This window comes from Diaphorina citri, unplaced genomic scaffold (assembly GCF_000475195.1).
Source record: "Diaphorina citri unplaced genomic scaffold, Diaci psyllid genome assembly version 1.1 scaffold11, whole genome shotgun sequence".
Lineage (NCBI taxonomy): Eukaryota > Metazoa > Arthropoda > Insecta > Hemiptera > Psyllidae > Diaphorina > Diaphorina citri.
In genome coordinates, this window is record NW_007377450.1 from 261,886 (window position 1) to 274,893 (window position 13,008).

Genomic DNA, 13,008 nt, shown 5'->3' on the forward strand with positions numbered 1-13,008 from the left:
ATTTGTGTTTTTTTTTTTTTTTTCACGTGCTTCTCACCGAAATGTGTGCTGGGGGGGATCATCCCATAATCTAGCTCTGGAAGTCTGGATTCACCCTGCTCAAACTTACTGACAGTAAGCATTAAAGTACTACACTCAGGTACTTAAGTCTACGCCATTGGGACCGGTATTGAAACCAAGTTAAGTATCTACCACGCTTCACGATATCTTAACGTTTAGATACCTATAATATACAAAAATATACATATACCTATCTATAATATCTTAATGTTCAGGTAGGTACCTATATACCTACCAGCTATCCGCGGAGTCACTCTCAACCTGACCTACTTCCTGAGACTCAGGACTGCCTATATTTACCTATTACATAAAGTAAATATTTATATATAACTTCTCATTCTTGTGTACAAATGGCCAACTTCTTATGTACTTTTTTATTTGCTTGCTTCATTGTAACCAGGGCCGAGCTTAGGGTGTTTACTGAAGATTGAAGCTTTAAAGGGTTGGTACCTAGTACCTATGGATAGGATAACTTTTTGAAGTTCTAATAAGTAGGTATATATTCCTTATTATTGTGTACATAGAAATGGCCAATAATTCTTATGTTCTTCTTTGTAATCAGGGCCGAAGCTGAAGTGTTGGAATACGGGGTGCACTTTAAACTGGGAGGATACCAGCCTGAAATTTCCCCTGCTACAGGAATACAAAGGTTGAGTGCGAAGGGCATCCACTAGTAAAATTTGTGCCCAAAACCAAATGTCACCCTAAAAGCAATAACCCTAGTTAGGTTAGGGCTGATTGAAAGGCTGACGAAAAACGCCGACCCCGTCTGTACACGGGAAAAGGCGAAGAAAAAGAAGAAGATCTATCCATAGAATAAAGTGGTGTAAGTATCAACATGCCTATACTGATAAACGCATTCAGATCAAGGTAATACGCGAATTGGTATCCATCATGTGGATCTATCAACCATTGACATCAATATAAATGACATGATACTGATCATCCACTAGTAAAATTTGTGGCCAAAACCAAATGTCACCCTAAAAGCAATAACCCTATATAGTTAGGGCTGATTGAGAGGCTGACGAAAAACGCCGACCCCGTCTGTATACACGGGAAAAGGCGAAGGAAAAAGAAGAAGATCTATCCATAGAATAAGAGGTGTAAGTATCAACATGCCTATACCGATAGATATATAAAACGCATTCAGATCAAGGTAATACGCGAATTGGTATCCATCATGTGGATCTATCAACCATTGACATCAATATAAATGACATGATACTCATGATTTGCCAGGCTAAGTATACCAATATACCAAGTTCCAATAATGGAGTACCTACCTATCAAATAGAATAATAGATCATAAGGTACGGAGTAGGTATATACTTACTCCAAATAAAACTACATTACCTAGGCCGTAGAGTCCTGGAGACGATCCTTCTCTCATTGTATAAGACAGAAGACTGAAGATGATAAAAGAGTATTATGAAATAGCTTATTCCAATGAGCTTAATTCGTAGGTAGGTATAATCATGATTTGCCAGGCTAAGTATACCAATATACCAAGTAGCCTAGTACCAATAATGGAGTACCTACCTATCAAATAGAATAATAGTTCATAAGGTACGGAGTAGGTATATACTTACTCCAAATAAAACTACATTACAATAAGAGGTACCTATTATGCATATAGGGTCTTAAAATTGTGCATAGTCAGCTCCCATGGCGTAGTGAGGAGTTGTCGTGTCATGTTCACATAATTTTTTTACTTAACATAATAATAGGTACATACTCACATGTTTACCGACATGATAATGTGATCAGTGGTCAGTTTAAGCAAGGGGGTTACGTTATGTTAAAATAATATATGTACTTTACGTTATGTTAATATATTTTACTGATTCTTCGATTCCATTCTGAAACCATTTTGTAAACATTCTTTTGATTTGTTTCGGTAAACATTGCGCGTAGCCAGCCTAGTTAGCTTATAGTTGGTAGTGCGTCTGCCTTGTAAGCGCTAGGCCGCGGGTTCGATTCCCGCCCGGGGCGGATTTTATCGTTCTTTTGATTTGTTTCGGTAAACATTGAGCGTGGTTGCTACCTGGATGGGTGACCATCTGGGCAATGGCGTGCTCCTGATTTTTCCCAACCCTTCCTTAGATTGGGTGAGGTTCATATTATAAGAAGGCGGTTAGCTTGTCGTCGAATGGAAGGTAAAACCCGCGTCACTAAAAACCTTAGTTGTTGTAGGTACAGTGACTTAAACCCACATTGTAGATTTAATAATATTAGGTACCTACGCACACTTTTAAGACCCTCTGGGCTGTGGGTGTGTTTATGTACCGGGCTGAGATGAGCTCGGACGAGGTGAGATTGATAGGATATTGTTTCTACAGTTTTGCATTGGAGTGGTAACTTAAGCAAGGATAGCGTGGGATTGTTGGGCATTTTTTCTAACCCTCTGTCCCGGCGGCAATTTTTAAAATTTATTTTATATTTATTTTTGTTTGCTTTGTAATTCGCTTGTTTGTAATATCTAATTTAAATGAAAAGTATAATATAAACGTGCAAACTAGAGATAAAAAGTAAAAAATGAATTCAGATTGTACAAGTTGCGGAAAAAAATCAAAAATTCAAATTTCCCGCCAACTTTACACGCAAAAAGGCCGACGATGGCCTATCTCAGCCCTGTAGATAAACACAGCCTCTATGTTATTATTACTCTGAGGGTGTGTTTATGTACAGGGCTGAGATGAGCTCGGACGAGGTGAGATAGGATATTGTTTCTACAGTTTTGCATTGGAGTGGTAACTTAAGCAAGGATAGCGTGGGATTGTTGGGCATTTTTTCTAACCCTCTGTCCTGGCGGCAATTTTTAAAATTTATTTTATATTTATTTTTGTTTGCTTTGTAATTCGCTTGTTTGTAATATCTAATTTAAAAAGTATAATATAAACGTGCAAACTAGAGATAAAAAGTAAAAAATGAATTCAGATTGTACGCGTTGCGGAAAAAAAATCAAAATTTCGAATTTCCCGCCAACTTTACACGCTCATGAAGGCTTTGTTAAGTTACCACATCATTTTCCACACGCCAAGAAAGGCCGAGAATGGCCTATCTCAGCCCAGTACATAAACACACCCTGTATGCATAATACCTCTAATTGTAATGTAGTTTTATTTGGAGTAAGTATATACCTACTCCGTACCTTATGATCTATTATTCTATTTGATAGGTAGGTACTCCATTATTGGAACTTGGCATCAAAATTTCGAATTTCCCGCCAACTTTACAAGTTTACAAGCTCATGAAGACTCTGTGTTAAGTTACCACATAATTTTCCACACGCCAAGAAAGGCCAAGAATGGCCTAGCTCAGCCCAGTACATAAACACAGCCCTGAGGGTGTGTTTATGTACTAAGCTGAGCTAGGCCATTGTCGGCCTTTAAGCATGTAAAGTTGGTGGGAAATTCGAAATTTTGATTTTTTTCCGCAACTTGTACAATCTGAATTCATTTTTTACTTTTATCTTTAGTTTGCACGTTTATATTATACTTTTCATCTATATTAGATATTAAAAACAAACGAATTACAAAGCAAACAAAAAATAATATAAAATAAATTTTAAAAATTGCCACCGGGACAGCTATCTCATGTCGTCCGAGCTCATCCTAGCCCGGTACATAAACACACCGTGAGGGTGTGTTTAAGTACTGGGCTGAGATAGGCCATTCTCGGCCTTTCTTGGCATGTGGAAAATGATGTGGTAACTTAACACAGAGCCTTCATGAGCGTGTAAAGTTGGCGGGAAATTCGAAATTTTGATTTTTTTTCTCCACAACACGTACAATCTGAATTCATTTTTTACTTATTATATCTAGTTTGCATGTTTATATTATACTTTTCATTTAAATTAGATATTACAAACAAGCGAATTACAAAGCAAACAAAAATAAATATAAAATAAATTTTGAAAATGCCACCGGGGCAGAGGGTTAAAAAAAATGCCCAACAATCCCACGCTATCCTTGCTTAATTACCACTCCAATGCAAAACTGTAGAAACAATATCCTATCCCACCTCATCCGAGCTCATCTCAGCCCGGTACATAAACACACCCTGAGGCCTTAGCCTTACCACAAAGAATTTGATATTTGATTTGAGACAATTACAAACTGTCAACAAGTGGAAACTGAAGATATTTGAAGATAATTTTGAAAAGTAAAAAGCAAATGCTCATTTGGAGTGAGATAAGCATGGAGCATAAGGTAAAGATTATTCATATAAATGGGAGCAAGTGCTTATACTTCAATCTCATACTCATGAGTAAATGCTTATACTCCATGCTCATACTTACGAGCATTTCCTTCTTTTTTATTCATACTGCCCATTGGCACCGCGCTCTCAAGTGGCATGTACCATGCAACTGCATGAGTTTTGACACTTAGGCCCGGCGCACATTGAGATGCAGCTACGCAGCACAGTCACGCAGCACAGCAAAGCAGTTTTTGTAAACCATTGGATTCAATACTACCGCGCACATTACGACGCAGTGGATGCCCGCTCAGACCGTCTGAGGTCTGTCAAACAGTCTAAACGTGTGTGACGGGAAAGGCTTGAGACCTAGGTCTGTCAAACTGTCTGAAAGGTATTTTCGCCACACACGTTTTGACAACGATCTGAGTGTGAGAGGCTATAGGTGTCCACAACGAAGACCCGACCATTCGACCCTCGCCTAGTACCGACCCAAGAGAAAAATAAACCATGCTAATGAATAGAAGTGTCCTCAACGGAGCCTTGACCATAGTACCAACTACCGACCCGCGCAGAAACTCAAGAAATTGATTTTTTTAAAGAAGTTTGGGAGAGGAAACTGTAACTGCTAGGGTCTTATCGTCCCGAAATCGAAGAGAGATGGAAGACAGGATAGGAGATAGCCAGTCGTTCCGAGAACGAACATCAGAATGTTGGCAAGAAGTAAGAAAAAAGGTATTTTTTTCCATTTAGAAATAAGTAGGTACGAATCGACCACAATCCTGAGATGTTAGACTGAAAATCGTTACCTGCTTAGTCGGTTCGTTTAAAGATACACAGTCGTGTTAACAGCTAGATCAGATAGTTAGAAAGACCTTTTTTTTTTCTTCGAAATGGGGCTTTCTTTCTTTTTTTCTTCCTTTGGAATTGTCAGTATGTCAGTCTACAACTTGGAGCGTGGCTTTCTACGAGTATGTAGTCTTCTCACCAAATTGGTTCTATGCATTGTATATAGAGATCACTCAGAAAAAGGATCCCTAATACATTCCCTACCTTTCAGCAAAATCGGGCAACCTTATCGAAAGTTACCTGTGACGAAAGTTTTCTTTAAACAGACCAAAGGCCAGATCGGGCCAGAAATCTTATTGAAAAATGTCCTTTATTTTTTCAACATTTTTGTGGACTTTCCTGAAAATTGGATCCAACAATATTGTTTTGAGTTTAAGAACAGGACGAAACTAAAACGAAAATTGTCAAATACCTACCTACCTATGTGGAAACCTTTGAAACTCACTTTTTTTTGTTGAATAAAGACCTAATTCCAGTGCCATTTATATCTTATGGACCTGCGGACCTACCAATTTTTTTGCACTCAAATTCCATTCATCGTTCCAGAATGTGTCTGAAATAATGGTACCTACACAGACGAATCCTAAATACCTACCAACCTACTATTTCAAGGTCCTTACATCCTATAGGTACTTAATGTTTACAGATACCTACACTATATACGTGTATGAACTTCGACTTGAATTCAAATGTAGACCCCACAGCGCGAGTGCAGAAATTTGGCAATTAGTTCAAACTGTAAATAGCAAGCGACCTTGAGGATTTTGGTTTAGCTTCATTTTGCTCTACACTGTAACGTCAGTGGTGTATAGTGGTAGACTCTGAATCTGGAGGTTGGTGGTTCGAGTCCAAGTCAAGTCATAAAATTTAGCGAGGTGTAGGTACTTAGGTATTTATGAAGGGGGGGACGGACGATATTATGTGTGACAAGCATTCATGCTTAACATAATCGGGCAGCATAAAGCACAAAAGAATCATTTATACTTAAGGGGAATTGTCTTATGGAATATGGAGGGTTCTTTTCTGCTTAACTTGGAAACTCTCTGTGGTTAATTCTGGCATAGATGAGTTTGATTCAGCCTGTATTATGCACCGAATAGCATCTGAAACCACAAGTTGGTAGATACCTATACTTCCAAACAAAGGTTCACCTACCAGTAAAATAGTAAAACGTGTCGTTTTGAATCTGTGCCAATCGTGTCGACTTCAAGTGACCACTAAGCATTCTTTCTCTTGGAACTTTTGCCGAGGAATCGATTGGTGCAACTTTCAAGATTGTCCGACTTACAGTTGAGGAATTACAGGTTCGGGACTGGGGACTTCTCTGTGGGTTAACAGGGTGGCCTCATTTGAGGAAAAGTCATAGTGGAAATGGCATATACCTACAGGAAAAATTTACAGGGTAAACAACTGATTTTACGAGTTAATTTCCCATGGGGCACTTTTAGGTTAAACACCCTGTATGTAACTCAATGAGTTGAATCTCAATGAAAAGAGATGGCTAGGTTCTCTTGAACCGAATTCTCTTAAGAGCAGAGCATCATCTCTTTCTCTTGGATTTCTCTTTATAAGGGCAAGGTCAGGCAAGATAGATAGTATTTATGTGTGATTGTGATTATTTCGTAAGAGTACAATATGATTCGAATGGATAAAATTATGTAGTTATGTAGGTACCTACCTATTACCTTTTTTTTTTTTTTTTTTTAACCCGTTATGTAGGTACCTACCTATTACCTTTTTTTTTTTTTTTTTTCAACACGTTGGATGCCAAGGATATTTGAGTGATATTTAGTTGTTTACCCAGGGCCAAGGGTGTCCGGCTTTCTTTAATGGGAAGTATTGTGTCTCTCCTGATGAGGGACTTTGGGATGGGCATACTAAGACACAGACCACACGAGTCTAATGCAGTCATTCATGTTGCTAAAATATACCTAACATTTAAAAAAGGATGAGTGTTTCAACGTCGTTTTTATTTCGTAGTAATGAAAGCTACATTAGACTCATGTGGTCTGTAGGTCTGTGTCGATTTTGGGATTCGAACATGGCAAGCAAACGCGTTACCACTGGGCCAACCGTGCCCTCATGGCTAAGGGTGACTTTACCGCTCAGGTCTATGCGCTGAGCTCTCCGTTCCACTCCGTTTTTAGGTACTTCGTGTTCAGTTGAGGTATTGAAGACGTAGCAGTTGGTTGATGGTAATTGTGAATTTGTCACAACAATGATGTAATGGCCTGATGGATATAGGTACCTATATTACTCCTGTGTGAGGTATATTGCACTCGTATACAGGGTGTTTCATTAGAATTTAGTAGTACATTACTCACTTACTTAGTACACACACTCACATATAGAATGATTCAAAATTAAAGTAGCTTACATTTTAATTTGTAGATTCGTAGAAGCTCAACCCATCCTTTAGGGCTGTCTAGGTGTCTAGCCACTACACCTAAGCCTCAGATTGACTTGTGTAGGGTGTGAAGCTGAATTTGTAGGAAGGTAGGTATATTTTCTATCATTATCAGGCACCTAGATAGGTAGGTATCTGACGTCATTATAGGTAGATTAAAAAAAAATGTCATTATAGGTAGAATTTAGAATTTTCCAGGGTTTTTAGTGACGGAGGTTTTACGGTTTGCCCTCCATTCGGCGACAAACCACCCGCCTCGTCTACTCATCCTGACTGAGTAGGACAGAGAAAAACCAGCAGCACGCGATAGCCCTGATGGTCACCCGTCCGGATATCAACCACCCTAAATATTGCTTAACCTATTCGAATATGAATCAACGTTTTTTTTATTATTATTATTATTATTTTTTTTAAGAGGTTTGACAGAGGGAACTGTAACTGCTAAGGTCTTATCGTCCCGAAATCGAAAAGAGAAGGAAGACAGGATAGGAGAAAGCCAGCTATTGCCCTAAGTACCTACGAGTATTATTATTGTTATTTATTATTATTATTATTTTTTTTTTTTTTCAAAATGATAATTAACTTTATTTTTCAATAAGACAGAACAAACATAATTATTAACAAACAATAATATTAGGTAGTCGGTCAGTATTATGTAGTCGGTCTTTGAAGAGTACGAGTAAGTTCTGGAATCTCTGGAAAGATATACACCACATCAAGCTGGAAATCGACTAATGGTCATCAGTAGCTCGGTAGGACATCATACTGGAGGTACAGCACATGACCCTACCTATCTCATACAATAAAAATCAAAGTTACAAGAGCCTTGGTTGGTAGCGCGTCTGCCTTGTAAGCGCTAGGTCGCGGGCTATATTCCCGCCCAGGGCGGATTTTCTCCTAAACAGATAAGGTTCGTTTCGTTCTGAGAAAGGCTGGCTTTCTCCTCTTGTCGTCCTTCTCCCTTCGATTTCTGGACGACAATATACCTCAGTTGTTATTGATAGGTGCATGATGTTATTCCTTCTATCAAACTTTTTTTTTTTTCCTTTTTCTTAAGAGCTTGGACAGAAAAAAAAAATACAACCATTCTTCTTTCGTTCAATGGATTAGAACTTAAGAAGGTACAACCAAATACCTAGAGAAAGAGATACAAAACCAAATAGAGTATAGACAATGGCATAAGTACCTACCTTGTAAGAATTAAGTACCAATACTTGAGTCTGATGCATCAGAGAATGTTGCAATAGACCTTCACCAGTTCACCGCGTGTGTGTTAACTTAGATGAAAGTAGATGGGTTAACCTTGACCCCCGAATTATACAACTGCCCCCAACAACTATTATACAACGGCCCCTCATAGGTAACTGAGTTATCTACTAGTATTACCTATGTTACCACAATGTCCGATTGTTCTCAAGAGTCTTAAAAAAAAAAAAAAACATCATTGGAGCATGATTACTACTATTAAGGTTTTTGTTGAATTGGGGGGGGGGATTACCCTCCATTCGACGACAATCTAATACCCTTCTCCTCACATTAACCTCACCCAGTCTGAGTGGGGCCTAGAAAGACAGGAACACGTGATTGCCCAGATGGCCACCCATCCGGTTCCTAACCACGCGCAATATTTTTTAACTTCAGTGATCCATTGAGAGCTGATACATTAAACGTGCTATCTCCGCTGACAATGATCTTTCATTTAGGTTATCCAGCCTAGTTAGTTTGAATAGTTTGGTTGGTAGCGCGTCTGCCTTGTAAGCGCTAGGCCGCCGGTTCGATTCCCGCCCGAGGCGGCTTTCATCCTGAAGGGGAAGGTTTCACTCTCCATTCGTCGACAAGCTACCTGTCTACTCACATTAACCTCACTCAGTCTGAGTGGGGCAGGAAAAGCCAACACGTGATTGCCCAGATGGCCACCCATCCGGTTCCTAACCACGCGCAATATTATTTAACTTCAGTGATCCATTGAGAGCTGATACATTCAACGTGCTGTCTCCGCTGACAATGATCTTTCATTTAGGTTATCCAGCCTAGTTAGCTTAGTTGGTAGCGCGTCTGCCTTGTAAGCCGCGGGTTCGATTCCCGCCCGGGGCGGATTTTATCCTATACAGATATGGTTCGTTCTCAGAACGGCTGGCTTTCTCCTCTCCTGACTTCCTTCTATCTTCGATTTTGGGACGATAAGACTTTAGCAGTTACAGTTCCCTCTGTCAAACCTCTTCAAGAAGAAGAAGAAGAAGAAGAAGAAGAAGAAGAAGAAAAACTTTCACGCGTGAGTTACCTCATTGTTTTCGGCCTCGATCCCGCGACCCTCGCATTGCAAGACGATCATTAGCGACCACAGTGTGATTCCTCAGCAGGTATGAATGAGATAGATATACCTAGACAATGTAATTATGATATGAACTTGACCCAGAACTCAGTCTCGTACGACTGGCTTTCTCCTATCCTGTCTTCATTCTCTCTTCGATTTTGGGACGATAAGACCTTAGCAGTTACAGTTCCCTCTGTCAAACATCTTCAAGAAGAAGAAGAAAAAGAAGAAGAAGAAGAAGAAGAAGAAGAAGAAGAAGAAGAAGAAGAAGAAGAAGAAAAAGAAGAAGAACTTTCACGCGTGAGTTACCTCATTGTTTTCGGCCTCGATCCCGCGACCCTCGCATTGCAAGACGATCATTAGCCACCACAGTGTGATTCCTCAGCAGGTATGAATGAGATAGATATACCTAGACAATGTAATTATGATATGAACTTGACCCAGAACTCAGTCTGAGACTGTTCAGTGTTCAGTCCTAGAATATAAGTTCGTCTTGGAAGACTTCCTATTTAGGTGCTGGGTCGACAAAAGAACACCAGAAAGTAAAAAATAAATAAATAAATAAATAACACCAGAAAGTAACCCGTTATAATTTTCACATCCGGCATACGAGTGTAAAATTTTATGTCGACTCTGGGAATTGAACCCGGGACTAACATTCGTTATTTTGGTTGCAGGTATTGATGAGATCGCCGTACCATCGATAGAACCTCTGATAATTCCTGCCATGAAGATGGAGAATGGTCATGGGGCTGTAAGAGTAAGAGCTATCTTCAGTAACCTGACTATCCATGGAGCCAGCAACTATACTGTACTCAATGTCAAGTAAGAAATTAAACAAAAACCTAGTTAGCTGTTAGTTAATTCGTTAGTTAGTTAATTAGGTAGATAGATGGAGAATGGTCACGGGGCTATTAGAGTAAGAGCTATCTTCAGTAACCTGACTATCCATGGAGCCAGCAACTATACTGTTACTCAATGTCAAGTAAGAAATGATTTTATTTTTTAAGAGGTTTGATAGAGGGAACTTTAACTGCTAAGGTGTTATCGTCCCGAAATCGAAGAGAGAAGGAAGACAGGATAGAAGAAAGCCAGCCGTTCCGAGAACGAACATTATCTGTTCAGGATAAAATCTGCACCGGGGGCGGAAATCGACTTCGCGAGTTAGCGCTTACAAGGCAGGCGCAATTTGTTTTTATTTATTTTTATTAATTTCAGGAGTATTTATTTATTTATTTATTTCAGGAGTGACCTCAACAAGTACCGTATTGACCTAGCTCTTCATCTCCCTCATATTGAGGTCACGGGCAACTATTATGGGGTAGAGGAGTGAGATTAGAGTTTAACCTGTTGACTTCTGCTCTGACAGAGTAATTTAATTTTCCTGCTTTCATACCTGCTACCCTGTAGAAGTGCGATGCTATCACATCGTGTACTGGTACAAGGCAAGAGTGAAAATGTCAGCTGACAGCTCTCAACATCCTGTGTTTACGGAAAAAGAAATGGAAACACGGGGCAGAGGGATTTTTCAGTCTCCAGCAGTACAAACACAGGGATAGGAAACCTGCTGAATTTCTGCGTCCCTGATGTCAGAACAACGGATGGATACCCCAGGAGAGACAAATTGAAAAGGGGATGAAACAAGTGAAAGTTAGAGAGGGAGACATGCACAGGAAAGGAAGGAGGTGATGGAAGGAAATGAAGAAAGGGGTAGAGAGCAAGTGAGACAAGACAAAAGACAAAAAAGTAACCTTAGTAGAGATGTAATAATGTGCAGAAGTAAGATTAAAAAGAGGTGAGAGGACGAGGAGGACCTGGCTAAGGGATTTAGTTTGATAGACATTGACAATCTAATAGCCCGAGAGATGGCTTCTGCTTTGGGAACTGTCACCAACAAGATCAAGACACGTTGCGAATGAAACAATAAAGGAAAAGATGGAAAAAGGGAAACAAGGGAATTAGGAGCAGATGAACGGAGAATCGTAAACGGAATTAGAAGAAGGAGAATGTGATGAAACAAGAGGATCAGAAGAAGGAGTAGGAGGGAGAAAGGAGATCAATAAGAAGAAGCATTCGAGATTGAAGAAAAGGACGAAGAAAAAGAGTAGGAGGATGAAAGAAGAAATTTAACATTGGAAAACAGCAGGGTGTACGAAACAGAGCGAAGGCTAAAGAACGTGAAGTAATCAGTAAGGATCAAGCCATGACAAGCAGGATTGTACGATTTCATTTAGCTGGAACTCAAGCTAGTCATATGGAAAAGGGACTAGGGACCACAATAGATTTCACAGAATCCTAGTTTTTATTCAGAAGGATTTCTTTCCATTCTCAATTTTAGCAGCTATTCGTATTCTTTCTGTTTTAGTATTGAGCTGTTATTTTTCTGGTCTTGTTGGCAGTTTCCAGGGATCTTAAAGATCCGTCTCAAGTTTTTCTTCCGTTTTCCTCTATTCTCGATTTTCACTTGAAGAGCTTATCAAAACGAAAGGCTCTTTCTTTTCCCAATCATCTATCGCTCTCGTCCTTTCATGAATATTCAATTTGGAGAAAAGAGATAACAAAAAGGAAAAGAAAGAAGAAGACGGGGGAACAGGTAACGAAAAATGAAGGCAAGGTGGGAAAAAATAAGAGCGCTGGGAAATTGGAAAACCACTCAAGATAGAGGCGATATTTGTTCTTGATAAAAAATAAGAAGCATCGGTTTCTATGAATGATTGAACAGTGGTGGATGTTCCCTTCAATAAGATGTCCGACAATTCCTACGTTTCCATCAAATAAAAACGAAATGATTGATGATTTCTAAAATTTACTGCATCAGATCTTAGTTACTTAGTACATCAGACGATGTCCTTATAATAGTAATACGAGAGTGACAATTGATTATCTTTAGGAGAACTGAAGGAGCCACTGAAGTTGTCAACCAAAACAAAAAATGCCATGGATTGCCACTAGTTTTCAGTTTTCACCCGATTTTTTAATTGAATTTTTTCACTTGTATTTTTATCTCAGTCAATGTAAACAAGGTTTGAAGATAAGTATTGCATTTCTGTCTCATTCACTCTCTGACAGATGGATGACACTTTTTTCAAAGAATCAATTTTTCTTTCAATTTCTCCTCTTTCTCCATCTTACTTAACGTGGCATGGATCGGTCGGGAAAAATCAAGTCAAAATTAATT

The 13,008-nt window shown here is 39.2% G+C and overlaps 1 protein-coding gene across 1 annotated transcript in view; it reads right to left on the reverse strand.

The window, feature by feature from the left end:
- LOC103506302 (head-specific guanylate cyclase) overlaps window positions 1-13,008 on the reverse strand; it is a 164,946-nt gene that overhangs the window by 54,102 nt on the left and 97,836 nt on the right. The window lies entirely within an intron of this gene.